The 24,761-nt window shown below is 44.4% G+C and overlaps 1 protein-coding gene across 2 annotated transcripts in view; it reads right to left on the bottom strand.

The window, feature by feature from the left end:
• Rab3b (RAB3B, member RAS oncogene family) overlaps window positions 1-24,761 on the bottom strand; it is a 61,833-nt gene that overhangs the window by 16,448 nt on the left and 20,624 nt on the right. The window lies entirely within an intron of this gene.

The raw sequence follows: 24,761 nt of genomic DNA, 5'->3' as shown, positions 1-24,761 counted from the left end.
GGACCTCACTGGCTACAGGCTTTTGACCAGGCTTGCAGTACCAAATGTGGACTCCCTGCTTTGCTCAAATCTGAGCAAAGAGTAGCTGGTTACCCCCATTACTGACTTGCCACTATGTGAAGTTTCACTGTATATGGGTGTTTTGCCTGCATGTAAGTCGTAAGTCCATGCACCACGTACATGCCTGGTGCCCGTGGAGGTCAGAAAAAGGTGCCTGAGCTGACTAGAAACAAAACAAGCTAAGGCTGGCCACTCATAACTAAGAATAAGACTCCATGAGTGAGTTATTTGGGAGCTGGGTGGTGGCCCCCCTCAAAAGTAAGAGTGAAACATCACACAACATCCAGGCCTTCTGCACACCCCCACTTAAATGCACAACCCCACTTAAATGCACACGCATAACAATTAGCAGGTAGGATCCACTCACGAAAGAATACAGGCATTATTTATCTTCCTGGCCTTGGGTTACTTCTCTTAATATAATATTCCCCAGATTTATTTCACTTCCTACATATTTCACAGTCTCATATTTCTTTATAATTGAACAAAATTTCTTTCTCCTTATTTTCAGTAATAATTTCCAGGTCAGGTAACTTAGCAGGTGAAGATGCCTGCTGCCAAGCCTGACAGACTTCAATCCCAACAACCCACATGGTGCAAGAAAAGGACCAAAAAGTCGTCCTCTGGTCTGTACACTTCCACTGTGGCACACACATACGCACACCATGATTGCAATGTAACAATAAATGACAATAGTCCCTAAAACCATAGCACACCATGATTGCAATGTAACAATAAATGACAATAGTCCCTAAAACCATAGCACACCATGATTGCAATGTAACAATAAATGACAATAGTCCCTAAAACCATAGCACACCATGATTGCAATGTAACAATAAATGACAATAGTCTCTAAAACCATAGCACACCATGATTGCAATGTAACAATAAATGACAATAGTCCCTAAAACCATAGCAGTTGTGACAAAAGTAAAGTCCTTGAGTCCTGAACTTCTCAGCCCAGGGCACATGCCACAGCACCCCAATCAGTGAAAGACTGCTTTATCTACAAGCATTCACTGGGTACCATCTGTGATGATGACAAACAGTAAGGACAATATGAATTCTAAAATGACACATCGCACCAAGTAGCTAGAAGTTTAAAGCCCTGTGCAATACATGGTAACAGATGAGGAAACCGATTTGAGATATTGTCTAATACGCATTGGCCTGGGATCTGACTCATCTATCTGATTTCTACACCTACTATAATACATTCCCATAGCCGCAAACCATACTTTGTGTCATACAAAAACAGAGTATGCTAGAGGGCCCTACTGCCTAAGGTTGCAGTCCACCATGTACATGTCTCTGAGGTCGCCGTAATATGGAGGACACCCTTTGCCACAGAACTCCCTCCCTACCCTATTTGGATAGTGTTTCTAGGCCTGGACACCTGACTTAAATGTGACCACTGACACAGTTCCCTACAGATGCCCGTCCCCTACTGCTGTCCATATGATAATTAGGTATTGTACTCCAGCTATATAGTAGGATCCTGCTGGCAAATGCAAATTAGGTGATGCCCCAGCTGCTGTCTCCATCCCATATATCCCCCTTACTCTGAAATTGAGCTGTAACACTGAAACAGACTCCAGAAGGCTGTTTTCCATTGCACTCACAGGCCATACAAAGCCCTGCATGCTGCCTCTGCTCCCTTCATCCCTGTGTACTTGTGGCCAATGGACCACAAGGAAAAGGGAGGTGCCACAGGAGTAAATATCATCTCTGCTCTCAGGAAGACTTGGTAGAGCTTCATAGAGGGGTTAAGAGTATCACTGAACTAGTAATTAACAATAGGAAACAATGTCATCAGACCTACAGAATTGGTACAGAGAAAAGGTGACCTGAATTCAGGGCAGGGAGAAACAGTGTTGGGAAAGTTACAGGACATGTCTGAAAGCAAAGGTTGCATTACCTGGATTCCCCAAATCTTAGCAGCTGAACACAGTTGGTTTTTTTTTTGTTTTGTTTTGTTTTGTTTATTTTGTTTTGTTTTGTTTTTCCTCACCATTGGCATCACAGGCTGGCTGCATGCTTGGCTTTGTGTCTTCCTGTGTTCAGGATAAAAACTGACAGAGCAGCAGCTACCCAAGGGAAGGTAGTGAAGGAATCATGTGTGAGTTCTTAGGGCTTCTATTTTCCCCATTTCACTAGGAGAGCATACCAAATATCTAGAGACAGCTTTCAGAGGGGAAGAAAATGCAATCTTATCAGATCCCCAGGAGAACAAAAATGTACAGTAAACAGCATGATATTCCCACAGGTGGAGCCTGAACCACACCTGGGTGCCTCAACCTAAAGACATTCATGAGGAAGGTACGAGAGAGGTTTTCCCAGTAGAGGAGTAAAGAAATTATGAGCAACAGAAACAGTTTTTTTTTTATTTGATTTTACCTATCTATCATCTATCTACTCTGTGTGTTTTTGAGGGGGAGGGATATGTGCATGCCCAGTGTTTGTGTGGAGGTCACAGGATACCTTTGTTGAGTTGGTTGCCTGTACCAGGCTTTTTCTTTTACACTATCAACCAGCTCCCAAATCATGACACAGAGTCTCATTAGTTTTAAATGCTTTGTCTAGCTTAGGCATGTTTCTGGCTAGCTCTTTTAATTTAACCTGTTTATCTACTTTTTGCATCTGGGCTTTCTAACTTTGGTATATCTTACTGAACTGCTTCTCAATGTTTGGCTGGCTAGCAGCCCCCTGGCTTCTTACCCTAGGCATGTCCCTCGTTCTTTCTTTCTCTCGTTCTTCTCATTCTTCTTTCTTTCTGAGCCTAGAGTTCCTTTCCTATTTATTCTTTCTACCTGCTAGCCCCCCCTCCCCCACTATCCCTTCTCTGCCTAGTTACTGGCTGTTCAACTCTTTATTAAACCAATCAGATGCCTTAGACAGGCAAGAGCAAACAGATGCAACACATCTTTACATAAGTAAACACACATCCTTATACCATTAAACAAATGCAGCATAAACAAAAGTAACACACTTTTATTAGTTAAAGTAATAATCTTCAGCATAAACAAATGTAGCACAATAATATTCCATGGCAGTTGTCTCCTTCCAACTGAGGGTTCTGGGGATGGTACTGGGATAGTCAGGCTTTTGTAACAGGAACTTCTACCCACCGCGCCATCTCGCCATCCTATGGAAGAGTTTGTGCTTGAGAGTACTCAGGCATTTAACAAATGGTGGGAAGTGGGGAATGAGTAGATGACAAATCTAGAGAGAATTCTTGTATATTCTCTTATGGGGTATAAGATTTATCTTGTTGGGTCAATGTTTTGAGGCAGGAAACTAGCATAATTAGTTCAATGGTGTAACACTGAGGTTGGTTATGGAACTTTCGTAGTGGTCCAGGTAAGATCTGGTATAGATATTCTGAAATGAAATTACAAGGGGCTAGAGAGTTGGGTCAGCAGTTAAGAATAATGGCTGCTGTCCTAGAGGACCCAGGTTCAATTCTCAGCACTCACATGGCAGTTCCCAACCATCTGTAACTCCAGTTCCAGGGAATTGGATGTCCCCTTCTGGCCTTAACATTCACTTGGTACACAGGCATACATGCAGGCAAAACACCCATACACATTAAAAAAAAATAAAATTAAAACATCTTAAAAAATTTAAAATGAAATTGCAAGAAATGATGACAAATCAGATGCAAAGCCAGGTGTGATCATGTGTGCTGTATTCTCAACATATGGGAGGCTGAGGCAGGAGGATTGAGTCCAAGTCTAGCCTGAACTACACACATAGTGAGTTCTAGACAAGTCTTGATTACATCACAAGATCCTGTCTTAAAAGGAGGAGAATGGGGTGGAGGAGGAAGAGAAGAAGAGGTGGAGGAGGGAGACGAGGTGGAGGAGGAAGAGGTTGGTAGGGGAGGAGGAGAAGATGAAAAAGGATTAACAGCTATTCCCACCAGGACTGTTTCTCTATGCTCTTAGCCACTCAGCTCTGGCCCAGACTTGTACCACCTGAGTTAATAAAACAAAGCCTGAAGTTAGCATGTGCATCTTCTAAGTAAAGTCTTTGAGCGTCTTGCTCTTCATCCCAGTCCATCCCAGACTATCCTCTGACCACATACAGCACTTCTCCCTGAGACCCCTGGCAAGCACACTCTCGTCAAGCTCAATGACTGAATGCGTGTGTATGCACCTAACACTGGAAACCTAGGTACTAGTGAGAGAAATAATTGCTGTGAGCCATATGTATGCAAAGCCTGTGTTCTCTCTCCCCCTCCCCTCTCTGTGTGTGCATACCTAATAAACACAGTTTTAGTATTTGTTTTGCTTCTCCCATGCTCTTACCTCCGCTTCCGGTTCCTAGAGCCAGGGCCACAGGCTCCTAGTAGTCTGAAATTCAGTCCCTGAGTCCTGTCTCATAGGATTAGAATAAAGCCACCCTTCCTGATCCAGGGATCTAGCTAGCTCTGGGCTCCTGCACTGCCTTTGAATTATGTTTATAAAAGTGTTTAGTCTCATGCGTCTGCCCAGTCCTATGCCCTAACTCTTTAATGGAAAAATCCTGTGATCTAATTGATGCCCAGCTAATTGGAAATCCTATTATATAGTCATAGATGAGCGTGGATATGGAGTCAGCTTCATCTCTGTATTCCTAGTGCCTAGCACAGGGCTACAAACAGCAGAGTTTCAACTTCTGCTCCTTAAACAGAGGGTGGGGCTGGGGTTGGGGAGATGGCTCAGCAGTTCAGGGTACTTGCTGCTGTTGTAGAGGATCCTGTTTCAGTTCCCAGCTTATATGACCCATAACTCTGATGCCAGGGCATCCAACCCCCTCTCTGGCCTGTGTGGCACACATGTGGTGCACATACATACATGCAAAACACTTGTGTACATAACACAAAAATCAATAAATCTTTTCTCCAAAGCATGGGGGTTTTAATACACATGTAGCATCTCATGTAACCCAAAGTAACCCAAAGCAGTGTATCTGAGGGTCAAACTTTTGATTCTCTTGTGTCTGCCTCCTGAGTGCTGTTTCAGACATGAGCCATGCTTCTCAGTTCTTTGCCATTCCTGCTATAACACAGGGCTTTCTGCATGCTAGGCAAACACTACCAACTGAGCTGTATCCCTGACCATTGAAAGCATGGTCTTCGGAGTTACATCTCTGCTCTCCAGGTCAGTAGGCGGCCATGAGGCAGCCCCTTAAATGGCTTCCAACAATACTGTCTCCTGGTATCCACACTTTTGCAGGCCTCTCCTTGAGCAAACTTTGGGTTAGCTTCTTCCTTGTAAAACAGGGATAACAATATCCAGTTCATAGGATTTTTTAAAGTGAAGATTACACATAAAAGGGCTAGATGTAGGTTAGTTGATAGAATGCTTGCCCGGCATGAGTTCAATCTTGAAGTCCTGAGCAGAACATAACCAGCATGGTGGTACACAACTAATCCCAGCCCTGGGAAAGTGAAGGCATGAGGACTGTCCTTAGTTACAGAATAAGTACAAGACAAGCCTGGGCTTCACGAGACCCTGCCTCAAGAGAAAACAGTTCTGGGAACAGTTTCTGGTACATATTAAACACCAGCTATTGTTTTGGCACTTCCCAAACCCAACTTCCCCAGGTCTGTCCAGCTCCAGTGGACACGTCTCATGGCCTATGCCACTTCCCCCTCCATTCAGAATTATTAGGACTGGCTCCAGCCAGAGTCTCAGTGTGAAAGAGAATGTATGACAGGCTTTGGTCTGACTCCCAGCTCTGCCATTCATCAGCCGTGTGACTATGGACAGACTGATTCTTTCATTTCTTGGAGACTTTGTTCCTCACATATGGAATAGGGCTTGAGTAATCTAATAAAATGTCTGGCCCATAATAGGCAACTGAGTAGATGAGTAGTCATCATTATTATTTAACTTTTAAATTATTTCTATAAATAATTAACCTTTAATTTCTTCATCTGCTTAGGCTGGAGAGTGAGAGAGAGATGGCTCAGCAGGTTAAGAGCACTTGTTTCTCTTCCAGAGGACTCAGATTCAGTTCCCAGAACCCACATGTTGGTTCACACCCATCTATAACCCCCCTTCCAATGTCCTCTTCTGCCTGCTCAGGCATTAGACACAAACATGGTGCACATAAATGTTGCATATTCATACACATAAAATAAAATAATAAGTAAATCCACAAGTTAATTTCCTCATCTGTAAAGGAATGGCAATAGTACAAACAAAGTGATGGTGTGAAGATTAGAAACATAAATTAGAGCCTGGCAGAATACAGAAGATATGGAGTATGCTCAAAAAAGCTCATAGCAGCAGCTGCTAATACGGACAGTGCTGTTGCTATTTCATGTAAAGAAAAATAAGGTTGGGAACAACTATCCAGCTCTCATTGTTCAATGCTAAATGGAAAGTCACCCAGAGAAGCACTCCTAAACCCCCATCTTTTATTTTTAAAAAATCACATTGACAAACATTGATTTCATTTCCAGTGATGAGAGTCAGAAATAGAATCAAAAAGGAGACAGGAAGGAACAGAAAGAAGGGTGAGTGACTCACTGGCTACTTGAGGAAGGAGACCATGTCATCAGAACAATCAAGTCACTTAAGTGATGGACATTCTGTGAGTTCTCCACATCAGCAAAGCATTGTGCCAGAGAGCAGACACCATGGTGATCAAGCCACTGCGTGCAAGGGAACACCTACTCTTGCCGGGTGCTTTCATAAAGCCCCATTCTGGGCATTGGGGGTTTCCAGTGGCCAACACTTCCATCTTCCTAAACACAAGGTTAGAAATCACCCACAGTGCTTAAATGAAATCATATGTACAGAACACAGGCCCTTGGCTAATATTTGCTGTAACACAGTCTTCACCTCTTGGTCATTCTGCGTGTCACCATCACATGACATCCCCTGTGCTCCATATTTCTGCTCATGCCACTGAATGCCACATATGCATCCCCCCTCCCAGCTTTTCTACTTAGCTTGATCATCACCTATCAAATCAAAGTTTTTTTTCAACCTACACCCTCACTCAAAATTATTAACTTTATTTAAATTAACTAACTTAAAATGAGCACGTCCAGTGTTGGACCCCACCACTTCTTAAGACATTCTATTGATGGATACTTCTGATGATCACTTCCTCCTTTTACTGAACTGAAATCTGTGTATGTAACTTTCTATCTATTGATTTAACTCTGTTCTCTGGAGATACAGAACAAATACTATGCTCCATTCGTGGGGCATTTCTCCAAATGTTTAGAGCCTTGTGTTAGTTTAACTCTTTGAGTTAGGGTTTTCCCCCATTATCTCAGGTAAAGCCCTATGAGAAAAGGGTCAGTATCTCTATTCCTCTAGAACAATGGTTCTCAACCTTCCTAATGCTGTAATATAGTTCCTCGTGTGTGGTGACCCCCCAACCATAAAATTATTTTGTTGCTACTTCATAACTGTAATTTTGCTACTCTAATGAACTGAAATGTGAATATCCATGTTTCCTGGTGATATTAGGTGACTCCTGTGAAAGACTCATTTGATCCCCTAAGAGGTCGTGACACAAAGGATGAGGACCACTGCTCTAAAGGGACAGCTGAAGCCTGAAGCAGCAGAAGACGGGCAATTGTGAATGCACTGTTTTAGGTTATTTTTCAATTGTTATAAAATATTCCAACAAAAGAAATTTAAGGAAGAGTTTATTCTAAATCACTGTTCAGGGGTCCAGCCCACTGTTCTATATCACTGTTCAAGGGTTCAGCCCACCATTCTAGATCATTGTTCAGGAGTTCAGCCCACCAGTCTAGATCATTGTCCAGGGGTTCAGTCCACTATTCTAGATCACTGTTCAAGGCTCTGGTCCACTGTTATAGACCAATGTTCAAGGTTCCAGTCCACTGTTCTAGATCACTGTTCAGGATTTCAGTCCACTGTCCTAGATTACCATTCAAGGGTCCAGTCGGTGGTTCAAGATCATTGTTCAAGGGTTCAGTGAACCCTTCTAAATCACTGTCCAGGGGTTCAGTCCACCATTCTAGATCACTGCTCAAGGGTATGGCCCACTGTTCTAGATCACCATTCAAGGGTTCCGTCCACTGTTCTAGATCACTGTTGAAGTACAGTTCACTGTGGCAACAAAGTCAAGGCAGCAGGAGCCAGAAGTCCTGGTCACATTATATTCTGCTCTTCCATGTATATGGTGCAGGATCATACCTAGGGAAGCTACTACCTACAGTGGGCAGGTCTCCCACATCAATGAACACAAGATAATCCCCTGCTGTCACAGCCAGAGGCCTGTCCCCTTGGTGACTCTAGATTCTATTCAGTTGACAGTTGACACTATGACAGGGGCCTAAGTAACATTAGGTCTTATGTCTCCAAGATACCAGTATTCTTTTCATAAGGCAACACAGATGACTTTCAGTCACTTGAAACAGGACCTTGACAGTTAAGGGAGTGATCAGAACCATGAAGGGAACTTGAAATCCACTGAGAAAGATGTTTAACTCTGAAGGAACAGTATTTTTATCCCGAATATCTAAAGGGCCAAAGGAGTTAACTTTCTTTTCAATTTCAAATCTTTGCTGGGCATTGTTTGGTGACAAGATAGCTGAACAGTGCTTGCTTAGTCTATGCTGTCTGTTTGCCATGGAAGATCAGTCTGCACTGGATGAGAGTTCTGGGAAAATAGAGGTCAGGGAGGCCCATCCAATTGGAGCCTTCCTAGTACCCTGGTGCTCACACTTTTCCCTCACAGCTCACTCAGCTCAGTAAAGGAGCCGCCAACCAGCCTAGCCTATCAAATGCTCAGGAACAGGCTTTCTTGGGATCATGTGCATCTCCTTTATAGCACTCATCCCCACTGTAATTTTATATTTATTTGTATAATTATTTGATTAGTGTCTATCTTCCCTGCCAAGCTGCAAGTGCCCTAAGAACAGGATGTCTGGTTTTGCTTTCTGTTGGATCTCCAGTGTCTGGCACACGAGGCTGGAGTGTTCCAACAAATCCTGTTGGAAGGAGTAATTTATTGGATGTCCTCAATATTCTGGATGGAACTCATGAGTGTCAGATGGGATTTTAAAATTCAAATCTTACCACCTTTCTCTGAGTCTAAGGCCTTTCCTGGATTCAGAAAGCTCACAGCTTCTCAAAGGATATAATAAACCCTTCACAATCTAGCTCAGACTTCTAGATCCTTCAGTCTCATTCCTTGACAGAACAAGGAGCACCACTTTTGCCTCATTACTGAGTATTCTTCACACTTCTGGGATTTTGCTGATCTTTGTTTGATCTGTTCCATTCCTTTCATTTCTTTTCTTTCTTTCTGTGGTGGGGTACTGGGGTTTGAACCCAAGGCCTCACGTATGCTAGCCAAGTGCTCTACTACTGAGATTGATCCCCAGCCTCAAGTCTCTTCTCTTCAATATACAACCTTATACAAAAGTTTTCTGTGATGCAGATGTGGGAGGTAGAGACAGGCAGATCTCTGAGTTTGACACCAGCCTGGTCTACAAAGCAAGTTAGAAAGCCTGGGGGGGGTGACTCTTTCACCAAGTTTCACACACACACACACAGAGAGAGAGAGAGAGAGAGAGAGAGAGAGAGAGAGAGAGAGAGAGAGAGAGAGATGGAGACAGACAGACAGAGAGATGTTGTTCCTTGCCCATCTATAGTTTGGTACCAAGCAAGTATAGTTGGCAGAAATATGAACAGGTAATAAGAGTTGTAGCTTTAGGTTTCAAGCCTTTTAAGTTTTTGCAACTTGTATGAGGTAAGGCATTATATCCTATAGGAATTGGAGGGAAGTTAGAAGCAGAGAGAGGTTTAGCAGAGCCCCGAAGAAGCACAGGGCTGAGGAGTGGTGGGAAGGCTCTTGGGATCTGGTTTGGTGTTGTGTCCATCTGCTCTGGGCAGCATGGACCACACCCTAGCAAACCCTCCAGCTTATTGAGCTTCTGTTGCTCACTGAGTTCTGACAGTGACCCACGAAGCAGACTTTTTATAGCCAGGAGATACCACCAATCCTAGAGCACACTCGGCTTTTTATTGTACAGAAAGAAAAACTGAGACCCAGACATTTAGTAACTTTCTCAGGATCCCATAGCTACTAAGTACTATTTTCGAGATTGTATACATATGATTTTTTGTTGTTGTTTTTTGAATGTCTAACAGTGCACTTCAGTGCCCTCAGGAGTCAGAAAATGGCGTCAGATTCCTTGAGACTGGAGTTACAGATTTTTGTCAGCCACCATGCAGGTGCTGGTAATCGAACACAGGTCCTTTGCAAAAGCAGCCAGTACTCTTAACCACTGAGCCATCTCTCCAGCCCCATGTTCAGTACTTTCTGATTTGGCTGGTACTCAGATCCCAATGTCCTAAGTCTGCTGGTTGGTTTTGTTGACTTGACACAAACTGGATTTAACTGGGGAGAGAGAACTTCAATTGAAGAACCACCTCCGTCAAACTGGCCTGTGGGCAAGCCTATAGAGGCCTTTTCTTGATTGATAATTGATGCATCATGGTCCAGCCCACTGCATCAGTCCCACCCCTAGGCAGTGGTCCTGGGTTACATAAGAAAACAATCTGAGCAAGCATGGGAAGCAAGCCAATCAGCAGCATTCCTCATAGTTCCTGCTCTGCTTGAGTTCCTGCCTTGGCTTCCCCGATGAACCTGGTAAGACAAATAAGCCCTTTCCTCCCCAAGTTGCTTTTGGTCATGGTGTTTATCACAGTGATCTAGAATAGACTCCTCCACAGCCAGTGCTTTTCTAGCACCACATTCCATTGTCACTTCTGACTTACAGGCAAGGAAGGTGGACTCTGAGGACACATAGGCAGTTATGGTTAGATCATGGAGGGCGCAGGGCAGGAAAAGGCTACTGGGATCCAGGACTGGAATGAGGAAGCACTTCCCTGATCTCTGTGAGCAAGAAGGATCCTATCTAGGGTTTGAAGTTCAGGTCAGAGGGCATCTGTCTGGGAAGCTTTTAAGGATCAAGTTTCAAAATATATATTTCATCATTCTTGTTGTTTAGTTTACATTTGGGTGCACACGTGACACACAATCTAGGCAAAAATCAGAGAACAATCTGTAGAAAGAAATCAGTTACTCCTTCCTCCACGCAGTGCCCAAGAACCAAACCCAGGTCTTCAGGATTGGCAGCAAGTGCCTTTACCCACTGACCCATCTTGCCAGACCACCTCCTCATTCTTTCTGACAGCTACAGAATGCCTGTGGGTCTTTATTTTAACAATAGCAGAGCACAGACTATTAGAGATGGAGAATCCCTATGAGAGTATCAGTTCCCTATACAGTTACTGAGTTTATACTAGTGAAGAATACCTGTGTGGTCCCTGACTCTCAGTACCCACACAGGACACTAGGGGAACTTACCATGCACATGGAGTTTCTGTGATAGGTACACATGAGGTCAACACCATCATGTTTTAGATGAAAATCAAAAGTTCAGTAAGATGACTACCTTGTGTTAATTTTAGCCATGGTCTCTGATACAAAGTCTCTACAACTCAGAACTGCTGACGGGTGTGACTGCTGATCCCCCTTAAGACACAGGCACCAAATTTTACCTGAAGCAGGTGAACTGAACCAGATGTCACAGGCTTCCTTTCACTGTTATCAAAGCATCTGGCAAGTGTTAGATGCTCAGTAAATACATGTAGAATGAACCAATCAGAGCACCTGTGTCAGGGATTTGCCCCCACTCCCGCCTGTACATCTCACTTAGACTGGAAATGGGGCTCTGCCTTGCTATTTCTGTTCCTTCAATGTCAACAGCAATGCTTAGCACCTGGCAACAAAAATAAATACATAAATAAAGACGCAAAGAAATGATGAGGGAAGAGAAGGTAGTATGATGCCTTGGCTACCCTAAGTAGCATCCTCAAATCCAGCCCCTTTATTGAAACCCTTCTGCTTGGTTTCTGTGGACCTTCCCTTTTTTGTTTGCTTTTTGTTTTGTTTTTGGAGACATGATTTCTCTGTGCAGCTTGGTTGTCCTGGAAATCACTCTGTAGATCAGGCTGGTCTCGAACTCATAGGGATCCCCCTGCCTCCCATGTTCTGGGATTAAAGGTGTTCTATGCCACTGCCACCACCACCCAGCTGGTCTTCCCCTTCTCTCTCCCCTGTGCTGGCTCTGTGTCCTATTCTGGTCCCCTTGTCCTCCCTCAGTCCCTCACTTTCCAGTTGCAGGTGGAAATTTCCAGCTGTCTGTTGCACATCTCCACTCAGTCTGAACCCTTCCAACAGGCACATGGTTAATTAACTACTCATCATCATCTGTTTACTTGTAGCCTCTTCATCAAGGACATCTTCATGAGCACCCACATCTATCTGGGCACAAAGCAGGCATTCTAGAGATGTGTGTTGAATAAACCATCACCTGTTTGTACTCCCAGTATTTCACATGGACGAATTTAGCTCCAGACCGCCCAGCCCATTTCCTCTCTGCTCCTTTGCCTCCAAATTGACATCAGTATCACTCAGAGCATTCTGAGAAGTCTCTCTGAGGAATTCACATGCTTTGCCACCTGCTGTATCCTTTATATGACTCACCCAACTCCCCTTCAAGACAGGAAGATGCAGAGAGAAAAGTGAGGTAGAAGGGGGGCCAGGAGGAAAAAAGTCAAACCTAGAACAAGATTATACGTAATCTCTCCCGAGGTCATAGCAAGTACAAGGAAATGAAGAAAGTCAGGTCTGGAGCTGTGAAATTTCAGGTAATAAAAATAGCTCTCTCCATCAAAGAGACGTTTGCAGAAAAGAAATGGTTAATAAAGAGATAGCAAGGGTTCAATAAGTAATCAGATGAGTGCAATTTGAAATGAGGGGTTGTGCTTGTTTTAGTCTACTGAATTCACTAAACTAAAAATAAGATAACATTAACTGCCTACAAACGTAAAGTAGGGATTTCATTGCTGAGAATCTGACTATAAAGAAAGTGAATGTAGTAAAGGTTTTGCATGCAGGAATGACCACTGCAACGTGATTCACAACAGCTCCAGGTTGGGAAGTAGTTTAAATGATAGAAAATGGGCAAACACTAAGCTTTGAGGGCCTTCTTTGACCAGTTCGTGCTGGGCCTGAGGGAAGAGCAACAAATACTGTTGAATGATGAATTAATGACTATTATCATTATTATTAATGACTATTAATGACTATGGTACATCCTTCCCATAAAACATAATGAAATCATTAAATGGAAGTTCATTAAGACTTTCTATTAATATTAGTTATGCTTATGTTATACTATCAGATAAAAGAAAAGGTGCAGTATAAAATTGTATACATAATCTGATCTCAACTATGTTAAAAATTCAGAGCGAGGATACAGAAAAGAAGTCAATCTAAATATTAACAATGGGCCAATGAGATGGTTTAGCAGGAAAGGGAGCTTGCCACCAAGTCTAATAACCTGAGTTCAGTCCCAGAGACCACATGGTAGAGGGAGAGAATCAACTTCATCAGGTTATCTTCTGGCCTCTACCAGTGTGCCATGGAATGTGGGTCTTCCACACAAAATAATTAAAAATGCAATAAAATACCAATAATGTTTTCTTTAAGGTTGGCCATAATATTAAAATATTTTAAAAATGTGTGTGTGTGTGTGAGAGAGAGAGAGAGAGAGCGCATGTATTCATGCACACATTTGTGTGTGTAACTGTAGGCATAGGTGTGCCACAGCATGTGTGTGGTGGTCAGAAGACAATCTTGAATGTTGGTCCTTAGCTTCCACTTCGTTTGATAAAGAGTCTTTTTGTTCTTTTTCCAGGCTAGCTGGCCCTTGAGTTTCTGCCAATCTCCCATCTCCCAGTAAGATCACTGGGATTACAAACACTCATACTACATGTCTGCCTTTCACATGGGTTCTAAGGATTTGAATTCGAGCCCTCACATTTGCACGGCAAGTGCATTTACACATTGAGCCATCTCACTAGCTTGCAAAATATTTTTAATGAGCATATGTTGCTTTTATAAATAAAAAAAAATCTCTAGCAAGTACTGGCTACTGTTATTAGTAGACATCCAGAGAGAAGGAACTTGGAGAAAAACATGGAAGGACAAGCATGAGCTACTAATTTTTATAAAAAAAAAAAAAAAGAAAAGAAACGCCACAAAAACAGGTAGGCTTGCAACAGCACATCTGGAGGGGAGTCCAGGCAGTTTCATTGTTGGAGTGGTTAAAAGAGTTTCATGGATTTTCAAATGCTCATTTCCCCACATTTAAGTATCTCTGAAATTGAGATATATCTTGTCTCCTGTGACTTAAAGGAGGGGAGGAAGCAGCAAATAGCAAGTGATGTTGAAACTAGAGCTCTGAGGTCTTGAACACCGGGTTGAGGCACTTGGACATTTGGCCTGAAAACAACAGGGCACATGCGGAGTTCAGTGACACCCAACATGGGACTATCACCTGGAGGACATTTGGTGACTGTGCTAGCTAATAAGGTTGTGGTTGGAGTGTTGTTGCTTAGATCAAGGGTCAGAGGACGTGGACTTGTGTGTATGTGGGGGGGGGGAGTGTTAGAACCCTTTGCCCCCCCCACTCCTTGTTGTCTCAGTCCTCTCCTGTCTCAGATTGTTCAACTTACTCCCATTTTCCTGAAAGCAATGATCACCCCACCCCCACCCTACACCCGTGCCATGGCTAATACCCTCTGCTGTGATATTCCAAAGCCAAACCCTCAGCTTGAGGTGTGGCCCAGGAACCCTACAGAACTCACTTCCAGATGGAGACATGAGTTAAGCATACACAGCAGATGAGAGATTCAGACAGCTCCCCAGGACCTCTGTGACTTAACTAGAAAGAGAAGCCAGGCATCCAAGATCTCCAGCCTACCCTGAACTGTGCTTTCCCTTCTGGTCTCATCCCTGCTTTCTCTGGGGAGTTGGCCAGAGTCGCCATAGCAGACAAATCCCCTGAGGATCATTTGCATACAGGTGCCAGAGAAGTCTAAAAATAGGATCAACACTCAGCTGCAGGAAGCAAGAGCCCTGAAATGCATTTACAAGGGGAGGGAGACAACCATCTAAGTAGGGGGGAAGGGAGGAGCCTATCAGAGGCAGCCTGAGAAGAGCTAGGAAACCACAGGGGCTGGTGGGATCTGGGAGACCAGCATATTTAACTTCACTGCTCATCTGCTCAGGGCACTTGAGATCAACACCCTCCTCCCTGGACTTTGGATCCTCCATCTTTAAAATAGGGATGTTAGGCCAGATGCGAAATGTTACTTCTGGCTCTAAGGAACTACATGCTATTATTATGTATCCCGAGTCAGGGCAAGTGATTTATACAATCAAGTACTAATTGCCAACATGGATCGAGTCCAACCTATCAGGAACTATGACAAGTGAATTCCAGGCATTATTACTGCAACAGTCTTCACAAAGAGACTGAGTTGAGCAGTAAGTCAAAGAGGATACTCAAGAGTGCTTGCCAGTGTCCCAAGTGGAGTGTGGGGACTCAGAGTTTAACCCATGCTACACTGCTAACGCGTCCTGGGTGCTAGGCTGCTGCCCTCTGCTTTCTAACTTCAGGGCCCGAGGACAATGCCACCCCTCTCCAGTCGCCTCTTCCTAGTTTTTTGCCACCCTCCCTAGGTCCCAAACAGCATATCCTTAACAGTCTCTGTAGCCCCAGCCCTCCTCTGCTTGGCACTCAGAATTCAGCTCACACACCTCCTCCGGTAGGATTCCTTTTCTCTCCAGCACCTGCAGGCAGAGGTTAAGTACTGGCTGCCGCTAGTTACAACAGGCTGTATCAGGCATCCATACTGATTCCCATAACTTCGGAGAGAGGTTCCTTTTTCACACTCATTCTACAGATGACTGAGGTTTAATAACTTGCTTAAGGTCACAGAGCAGTATCAGCCCTAACTGGAGGGTCTGGGCTCACTGCCTTCCTAACTCCTTTCCTATCTTCTCTATGAGTTGTCAAGGTGTTCCCTCTTTCTGTGTACTCTACCAGTGAACTCTTTCTACCTACAGACTCTTAATTTTGGTTAGTTGGTTGGTTTTGAGTGTTTGGAAGAGCACCTTCCTGGGTGATCATTTGGGACTAGAATGAAGACCAAACTGAACAGATGAAGCCCATAACTCCATCTCTCTTTCTCCACGATCTCCACTTCTTTGGGAAGGAGGTCATTTGTTTATTTAGCTCTATGCACCTAAGCACCCACTTCTGTGTTCATATCAGGTAGGAAATCCCTCTGCCAAGAAAGAAACTTTTTTTTTTTTTTTTTTTTTTTTTTTGAAGACATAGTCTTTCTTTGTACTTTGTAGCCATGGCCATCCAGGAACTCACTTTGTAGACCAAGTCCAGGATTTAAAGGTATGCAGCACCACTCCCGACCCAAGAAATCTCTTTAAATCATCCTCATTCTTATCTCTTACTTTTAGTATTCCTTCTCTTCAGCACTTATCTGTCCCTTGTGTATGGGGGGTGGGGGGTAAACACTAGAGGGCAGCATCAGATGTCGTCCTGTACCACCCTCCACCTTCTATTTTGAGACAGAATCTTTCACTGAATTTAGGGCTCACTGGTTGGGCTAGACCTGTTGGCCTATGAGTCTCCAGGATCCACCCGACCCTGCACCCTCAGTACTGGGGTTTCCACGCATGCCTAGGCTTTACATGGGGATCTGAGCTTGGTCCTTATGCTTGCACAGTAAGCAGCTCATACACTGGGCCATCTGCCCAGCCCCTCTCTCTACTTCTCACTTAAATACTGTAAGCACTTAATGGGGAAGGGTGCCATGAGGGGCAGCAGAAATGCTAGGGATTTGAGGATCAAGTGCATTTGAGTTCAAACTCCAGCTCTGCCACTTCCTAGCATATGACCTTGGACCACTTATTTGGCTTCCTGAGAACTAGACTTAACTGAAAAATAGGGTTGTCAATAATTTTCTTTTCTGGGCACTGCTGGGAGAGTAAAATGAGTGCTGTGACAGTGCTTTGGCAGCTGTAGAGCTCTGTATAAACATGAGTCATGTTCATTCAGCTTATAGTTTGCCCTCAATCTGCTGCTCTTTCCTTTGGAACCAAGTAAGCCTCAGATTCCCCAGGAGCAGGAGGTGAAGCAAAGTGAGCAGAGGGAGGAGCAAGGGAGCACCAGGCTAGAAACTGCAGAACCAACTTCCACTAGGAGAAAATTCAAAGGCTAATTATGTCCCTGCCAGTGGTAAATTTCCAGGTCAGGCTTTGGGCTTAACCACTTGGCATAGCAATGCACTGGGGATGGAGAGCTCTGTCTATCTTTCTCTTCTTACAAAGCAGCACCTGGAATGTTCAGATTGGAACCCTATTAAAAACAGCTTTGGGGCTGAGGTGATGGTTCTCTGCTTAGTGATGGCTCTCTGGTTAAGAGCACTGGGTTCCATTCCTAGCACCCACATGATAGCTTACAACCATCTATAACTCCAGTTTCAGAGGACCTGATGCCCTCTAATGGCCTTTGTGGGCACCAAATGTGCACATGATGTATGGCAAAAAACACCCATACACATAAAATACTAATAACGAATTGTCAGCATTGCCTAGCACAGTAGCATAGCCCCCATACTTTGGAGGTTAAGGTGAGAGGATTATTTGAACACAGGAATTCAAGGGCAACATCACAACATATCATGACTTCATATTAAAACTAACTAAATAAAATACTCTGCAGAGGAGGCTGAAATGAAGGAGATAGAAGACAGAAGCTGATGCTGGTGTCTTCTTCAATTGCTCTCCCCCTATTTATTTATTTATTTTTAGATCTCTCTCTGGGGTTTCTCTTTTGAGGTCTCTCACTGAACTTGCTCTCACTGATCCAGCCAGCCTGGCTGCTAGTGAGCTCCAGGGGTTTGCCTATCTCTGAATCCTCAGCTCAGGATTACAAGTGTATGCTGACACACTTGACTTTTTGCATGGATGTTGGGGATCTGAACCTAGGTTCTCATGCTAGCACAGCAAGTACTTTACCCACAGAGCCATCTCATCAGTTCCAGAACCCTTATTCTTGACAGGGCCCAGAGATTGGTGCTGGAGACACAGGCCTGAGTCAGGCACGCCCACCGCCCTGGGAAATTCCAGTCTGGGGAGCAGACGGGTGTGTTCTAGACACATTCGATGCAGCTGGCAGGTGTGGAAAGTTAAGAGGGCTGTAACCCAGGCTGGAGGCCCAGAAGAGATGATGCTTGGATTGAATCTTTAAAGTCAAATGAGAGTTTTCTGATAGAGAATGAGAGAAGAGGGGTGATCATGAAGTAGGAGGGGACAGCCTGGGCAGCACATGAAGGAAAAAAGTCACAGCCAAGACAAGCCAAAGGAGATGGGCCAATTAAGTATAAGTAGTATTCTGGATGAGATCCTGGGAGAGGAAACAGACACTGGGTAAAAGTGTAAAGAAAATTATATACAGTCAGGGAGATGACTCAGGGGTAGGAGTGCTAGCTGCTCACCCTGATGACCTGATTTGATTCCCAGAACTCACAAGGGGAAACAAACAGGTTCAATGCTGGAGTCTGGAGTCCTAAGACTCCTATAAAGAGATTCGCACAGTAACCAGCCCAGGGCCAGAAATAACCAGAGTCAGCGTCTCTGCCTCAACACGATGGAAGGAGAGACCTGGCTCCTGAAAATTGTCTTCTGGTCATGTGTGCACCCACACACAGAGACACAAAGAAAGTGGGGGGATGGGGAGAGGGAGGGAACAGAAAAAGTGATGTCAAAATGTATCGATATAACAATGTGCCACGCTAACGTAAAACGGGACTAATAGGGTAAAGTGAAAGTGGAACAATGGAAAGTCTTTATCATTTTTGAAATTTTTATATAACTCTAAGCCTGTGTTGTTTTTGGTTTTGTTTTGTTATTGTTATTATTGTTGTTAGGGTTTTTGTTTGTTTTGCTTTTGAGGCAGGGTTTCTCTGTAGCTTTGGAGCCTATCCTGGAACTAGCTCCATAGACTGACCAGGCTGGCCTCAAACTTTCTGCCTCTGCCTCTGCCTCCCGAGTGCTGGGATTACAGGTATGTACTGTCACACCCAGTTCAAAACTATTTTATTTATTTATTTTTAAGTACTTCATGTGCTGGGACTGGAGTTGTGGCTGGTGAGCTGCGGGAAGGGCCTCTGCGTCATTCACAGAGTCAACGGGCGACTTCACAGAGGAAGGTGAGAGGTACAGGAGTACAGAGACATGCAGCGTCCAGCGGTCACCTGGCAACCCAGGTGCGGGGCAGTGGCGAAGGGGAAAGAGGCAGCTGCTGAAGAAGGCATTTCAACTCCTCAGTTGAATGGCCCCCAGGACTCCCACCCTTCCCTAAGCTACACATCAGGCAGGATCCAGGAGAGCTTGAGAAGAGCAGCCTCCCACAGCAACTGGACAGAGCAGTGTTGCCGGCTCTCTCTTCCACTGGTGCACGAGGAAAGCAGTTAGAAACTTCTTATTTCTCTGCTGATAACTCTACCTTGTCACACCCATGGCTCGTGATTCTAAAAGTGGCAGTGGCTGCCTAAGATCGGTCACACAACAGAGCAAAATTGAACAGTCTATGCTAATTCTAGCTCCTCCCCTCACTTTGTGCTTGACTGATGAGCACCTGTTACAGACACAGTACTAGGTCTTTCCTTGTAGGGTCTCATTTGGCCTTTACTAAATACTAAGAAATTCCTGTTAGTATTTGCCCTGCCTTATGGCCAAAGTAAAATGCAGACACTGCCAGTGCCAGGTGCCCATTCTGCCTGGACCACGGCTGAACTAACTGAGCCCCATCTCATCTTGTGTCAAACATTCAGCAACTCCTTAGAGCCATGGTTCTCAACTGGTGGGTTGTGACCCCTTTGGGGGGGTCAAAGGTCCCTTTCATGGGGTCATATATCAGAAATCCTGTATATCAGATATTTGCATTACAATTCATAACTACAGCAAAATTACAGTTATTAAGTAGCAATGGGGTAGCTGTAGGATAACGGGGAGGCTGACAGACAGGGGGCTCTAACAGACCATAGGACAGAATGAATGGGTGGTGTGTCCTTTCCTGGGAGTATTTTCTTGGAGGTTCCAAATTTTAGCCATGGCTATACGTCTCTCAATCTCCTGTGAGGTCCCTGGAGTACCACGGGCAGTAGAAAGAGTTGGGTGTGGAAAGGGCTCAGGCTTTGGTGGGAGACAGCTCTAACTCTGAATCTCAGGTGCCTTTTATTAATTTCTGTAGGATTTGGTGAAACTCCTTCTCTCTTTCCTTATCTGTCATGAGCATCAAAGACAAGCACCTGCAAAATACATGCTGGCTGTGCAATAAATATCTTAGTATTTTCATAACTTACTGAGCACTTTACTAAATCTCTTAGCGTTTTCCGTTTTTGTTTTGTTTGTTTTTTAAGTGTGTGTGTGTGTGTGTGTGTGTGTGTGTGTGTGAGAGAGAGAGAGAGAGAGAGAGAGAGAGAGAGAGAGAGAGAGAGAGAGAGAGATGTATCCCGGGCATGTGCATGGAGGTCAGAGAGCAGCTTCTGTAGTGATTTGAATAAGAATCTCCATGGACTCACATGCTTGTTTGAATTCATGATTGCCAGTTGATAGAACTGTTTGAGAAGGTAGGACATGGGGCCTTGTTGGAGGATGCGTGTCACTGGGAGTGGGCTCTGAGGTTTCAAAAGTCCAAGTCAGGCTCAGTCTCTCTCTCTCTCTCTCTCTCTCTCTCTCTCTCTCTCTCTCTCTCTCTCTCTCTCTCTCTCTCTCTCTCTCTCTCTCTCTCTCTCTCTCTCTCTCTCTCTCTCCTCTTGCCTGCCACTTGCAGATCAGATGTGAGCTCTCAGCTCCAGCGCCATGCCTGTCTGTTTTCCACTGTAATGCTAATGGACTAACCTCGAAAACTATAAGCCAGCCCCAATTAAATGCTTTCTTTTCTTCTTCACAGCAATAGGGACAAAGACTTTTGATATTGTGCTTGCTTTTCTCTTGGTTTTTGCCTCTCATCCCAAGGATTCTCCTGTCTCCACCTCCCATCTCCCCCACAGGAACGCTGGGATCACAGGCACACACCACTGCAGCTGGCTTTGGAGGGGAGGGGTTCTGGGGATCCTTGTACAGCAGGCACTCTACCCACTGAGCCATCTATCTCCTCAATTCCCAAAGTCCTTCCCTACAAATATGTAAAGCTCTAAACGGCAAGATAGAGAATGTAACACTGCATACAATAATTTTGAAGTCAGACAGACACTGGTTCAAATTGGACTCTGAAACTTACCATTACCTCTGTGAACTTGAGGAAGCAACCAAGCTCCTGCACACCTCCACTTACTTGGGCAATAACAGCACCTGCCTCCAGAGACCAAGGATGCAATGAGATGATTGAAGCGCTGCACAGTGCTGGCAGAGAGCCAATAATCAGCTCCCATCAGCCTTGTGGGAGATTTTACTAACCCATCTTCAGGTGAAGGTATTTTACATAAGCAGCATCTGCCGTGTATCGCCACAACAATTATGGATGTGTTACATGGAGAGGGACAGCAGGCATTTAGAACAAGAAAAGGACTTCTACTGCCTCTAGGGCTCCAAGAGCACAGATCTAGAGAGAACAAGCTCTCCCTCACTTACACACAATCACTGTCAGTCCTGGGGCATCTGTCTGCATTATAATTGGTTTTGTTTGGCCTCATATCTGTGTGTCCACTTCAGTCATGGCAAGAAGCCCAAGCATCCCAGGCCACCCACCCCTTATCAATAGACTCTGCCACACAGTTCATAATATTCTCTTAAAATCCTCTGTTCTAGCCTTATACCCTCCCGTCTCTTCTTGTCAACAACTTCATCTAAATGTTTTCCTTCCCCTCCTCGCCACAAATGAAACCCAGCTCTCTCTAAGGACACGCCTCCCTCCAAAGCCTCCGGATTGCTGAGTGCTTCCTTTCTCATCACCCTTGCATGGCTAAGTAGATGGGACAGGTATTGCTTCTCACTCCTGCTTGCAGCTCATTCTGCTTCCCCTAAAAAGCGAAACAACACACCCCCGGCTTTACATCTCATATCAGGATCCCTGATCCCTCTGCTGGCCAGTGAATAGCGACAGGTTCACCTAACTACCTCCATAATTCTTGGTGGTTGGAATCCACTAAGGTGAGCTTTCCAACACTTTGGACTCTCATTTTCTGGGACTCCTTCAATGATGCTGTCCTCTAACCGCACCTCAGCCACTCTAGGTCACACCTGCACCTCATCATTAGCATCAGTAATTTAAAGAATTAGGACCTCAGTTCCATTTCAACCATCTTTATCCCTTACCATCTCTTCACTGTCCCCCCCTCCCCCGTGTCCTTCCTCCCTCTCTGTCTGTCTGGAATCCTGTGGTCAGTTATAACAATGACTTCTCTGCTCATATCCCTCGTCCCTGGCCCCGTGGGCCCTTTGCTGGCTTGCCATACTCATTGAAACCACTTTTCTTAAAACCAACTCTTTGCCTATTCTGTGCCTGTATCCATGGAACAAAGACAGGTCTGGGGAAAAACACAAGTGTGCTTCAGATTTATGAATACATGAATGCCAATATATTATCATTAATTTCAAGTGAAGCTATAATGCTAATTGGCAATCAAATTCCACTTCCCTACTCTGTTGCTCCCCATCCTTCCACAATGGTGTTCTCTCTCTCCTACCCTGACTCTTAGATTCAATGCCCTTGTGCAACCCTAGCTGCAACCCTACCCTGCACCTGTGTCCCAGCCCTCCATTTTCTCCCTGCTTGCTGGGGACGCACAGTCAAGGACACTGTCCCAGGTGTTTTCTTCCCATCCTTCCTGCTTCTTTTCTTTCCACATATCATCTCCCAGTCTTACCAGGTTCTCATCCATCCCAACTACCAAACCGCTTGTATTGAGGTTGCTAAGCCCCTCTGCCATCATTTATACAACCTCTTAGCCATAGTCCACACAGTTGGAGTTCCTTCCCCTGTAAAACTATCCTTTCTTGGCTGCCAGGACACCGTATTTCCTCTTTTTTACTCTCCCTTGCCAATTCTTCATCTTCCCAGCATTATTTATCATTGTGCTTTTTGGGACAAGATCTCAGGTAGCCCAGGCTGGCATCACACATACCATGTATTGGAGGAGGACCCTGAACTGCTCCTGCTGCCCCCACCAGAGGCAGTGCAGAGATTATAAGTGAACACCACGAGGTCCAACTTCAGATCTTCTGTCTCACTCCCTTGTTGATCTTCGTCTGTTTCATAGTTTTACACACTTATTTATTCATGGTGCTGGGGCCTGGATCCAGAGCCTCACGAGTCATATAGTTTCAAATGCTGTCTATGTGAGAATGACTTGTTCATTTGTATCTGCAGCCAGGACTTCTGTCTGAAGCTGATGACTCACTAATTCAGCCGCTCGTTCCCTATAGTTACTTGGGTATCTACAGCTGAATCCAATTTAATATAACCAGATTGTGCCCCCTCCCATCTCTCCAAACTCCCATCTTCCTGTAGCCATCCCAGCTCAGTCAGGGGCTTCTCCCACCTCCTAGCTCAAGCCAACATTATTTAGGCTTCCATTACTGAAAATCCTACTCAGTTCTCCCTGCTTTTGTCCTTAGCTCATTCTAATTCACACTTTTTTGAGGGTTATTTTTGTTTTTGTTTTGTTGTTGTTTTAGTTTTTTTTTTTTTTTCAAAACAGGATTTCTCTGTGTAGCTCTGGCTATCCTGGAACTTGCTCTATAGTCCTGGCTGGCCTCAAACTCAGAGATTTGCTTGTCTCTCAAGTGCTGGGATTAAAGGCATGTGCCACCCCCACCCAGCCAAATTCACTCTTAAAATAGACATAATACTGTCTTGGAGAGGTCTTGTTAACTATGAAGACATTAGTAAGTAAAATATCTGAGATTAGTGATGATAATTACAGTTTTATGGCTAGGCCAAAAATCACTGAGTCCTCAAAAGCTTTTTCAGGGCTCAAGAAAGGGACCAGTGGTTAAGAGCACCTGTTGCTCTTGCAGATAACCTGGGTTCATTTCCCAGTACCCACATGATAGTCCACAACCACCAGATATAATATCCCACACCTTGAGTCCCAGTACATGAGAGGCAGAAGCAGGCAGAACTCTATGCATCTACTACATAGATGAGAACAGCCTCATCCATGTAGTAAGTTCAAGGCAAGCCAGAGCTATATAGTGAGACCCTGTCTCAATTTTTTTCATAGAAAAGCAATTTATTTCATTATAAGCACTTACACAGCTAGTCATGGAGAGTGAGACAGGTCAACCAAACCGGAGATGGCATCAGACTATAGTGGTCAAGGACTAACGCCTAAAAATGCAATTCTTATGAAGGATTAATTTATTTAAAAAAACAAAATACAAGCTAGCAATACACTTTCTTATCTTGACAGTTCACCAGTGGTCTGATTGTCAGTTAAAGACATACATCTTACAATTTGGTGCTCCCAGGTTTAAAAAAACAAAACAAAAACAAAACCACACACAACAAAACCATTTCACAGAAAGGAAAAGAATAATATGGAAACAGCCCAAGAAATACACTAATGAGCAAATGTGGGAAGCCACAGCCCCAAGATGGAGCCAGGCTGGATGCTAGGTAGTCGGAGCTTAGCTGTAAACAAGCCTTATTTGGAAGTGCTTGATGGATCTGGTGTGCTTCCTCCTTCTGTGGCCTATCCGGGATCGCCAGGTGGCATGAGCTGATTGGGCAGTGAGCGCATATTTAAGGGCTTACTGGGGCTGGG

This window comes from Phodopus roborovskii, unplaced genomic scaffold, assembly GCF_943737965.1.
Source record: "Phodopus roborovskii unplaced genomic scaffold, PHOROB, whole genome shotgun sequence".
NCBI classification, from domain to species: domain Eukaryota; kingdom Metazoa; phylum Chordata; class Mammalia; order Rodentia; family Cricetidae; genus Phodopus; species Phodopus roborovskii.
The sequence above is the reverse complement of the archived record's forward strand: the minus strand, read 5'-3'. Positions and strand labels throughout refer to the sequence as shown.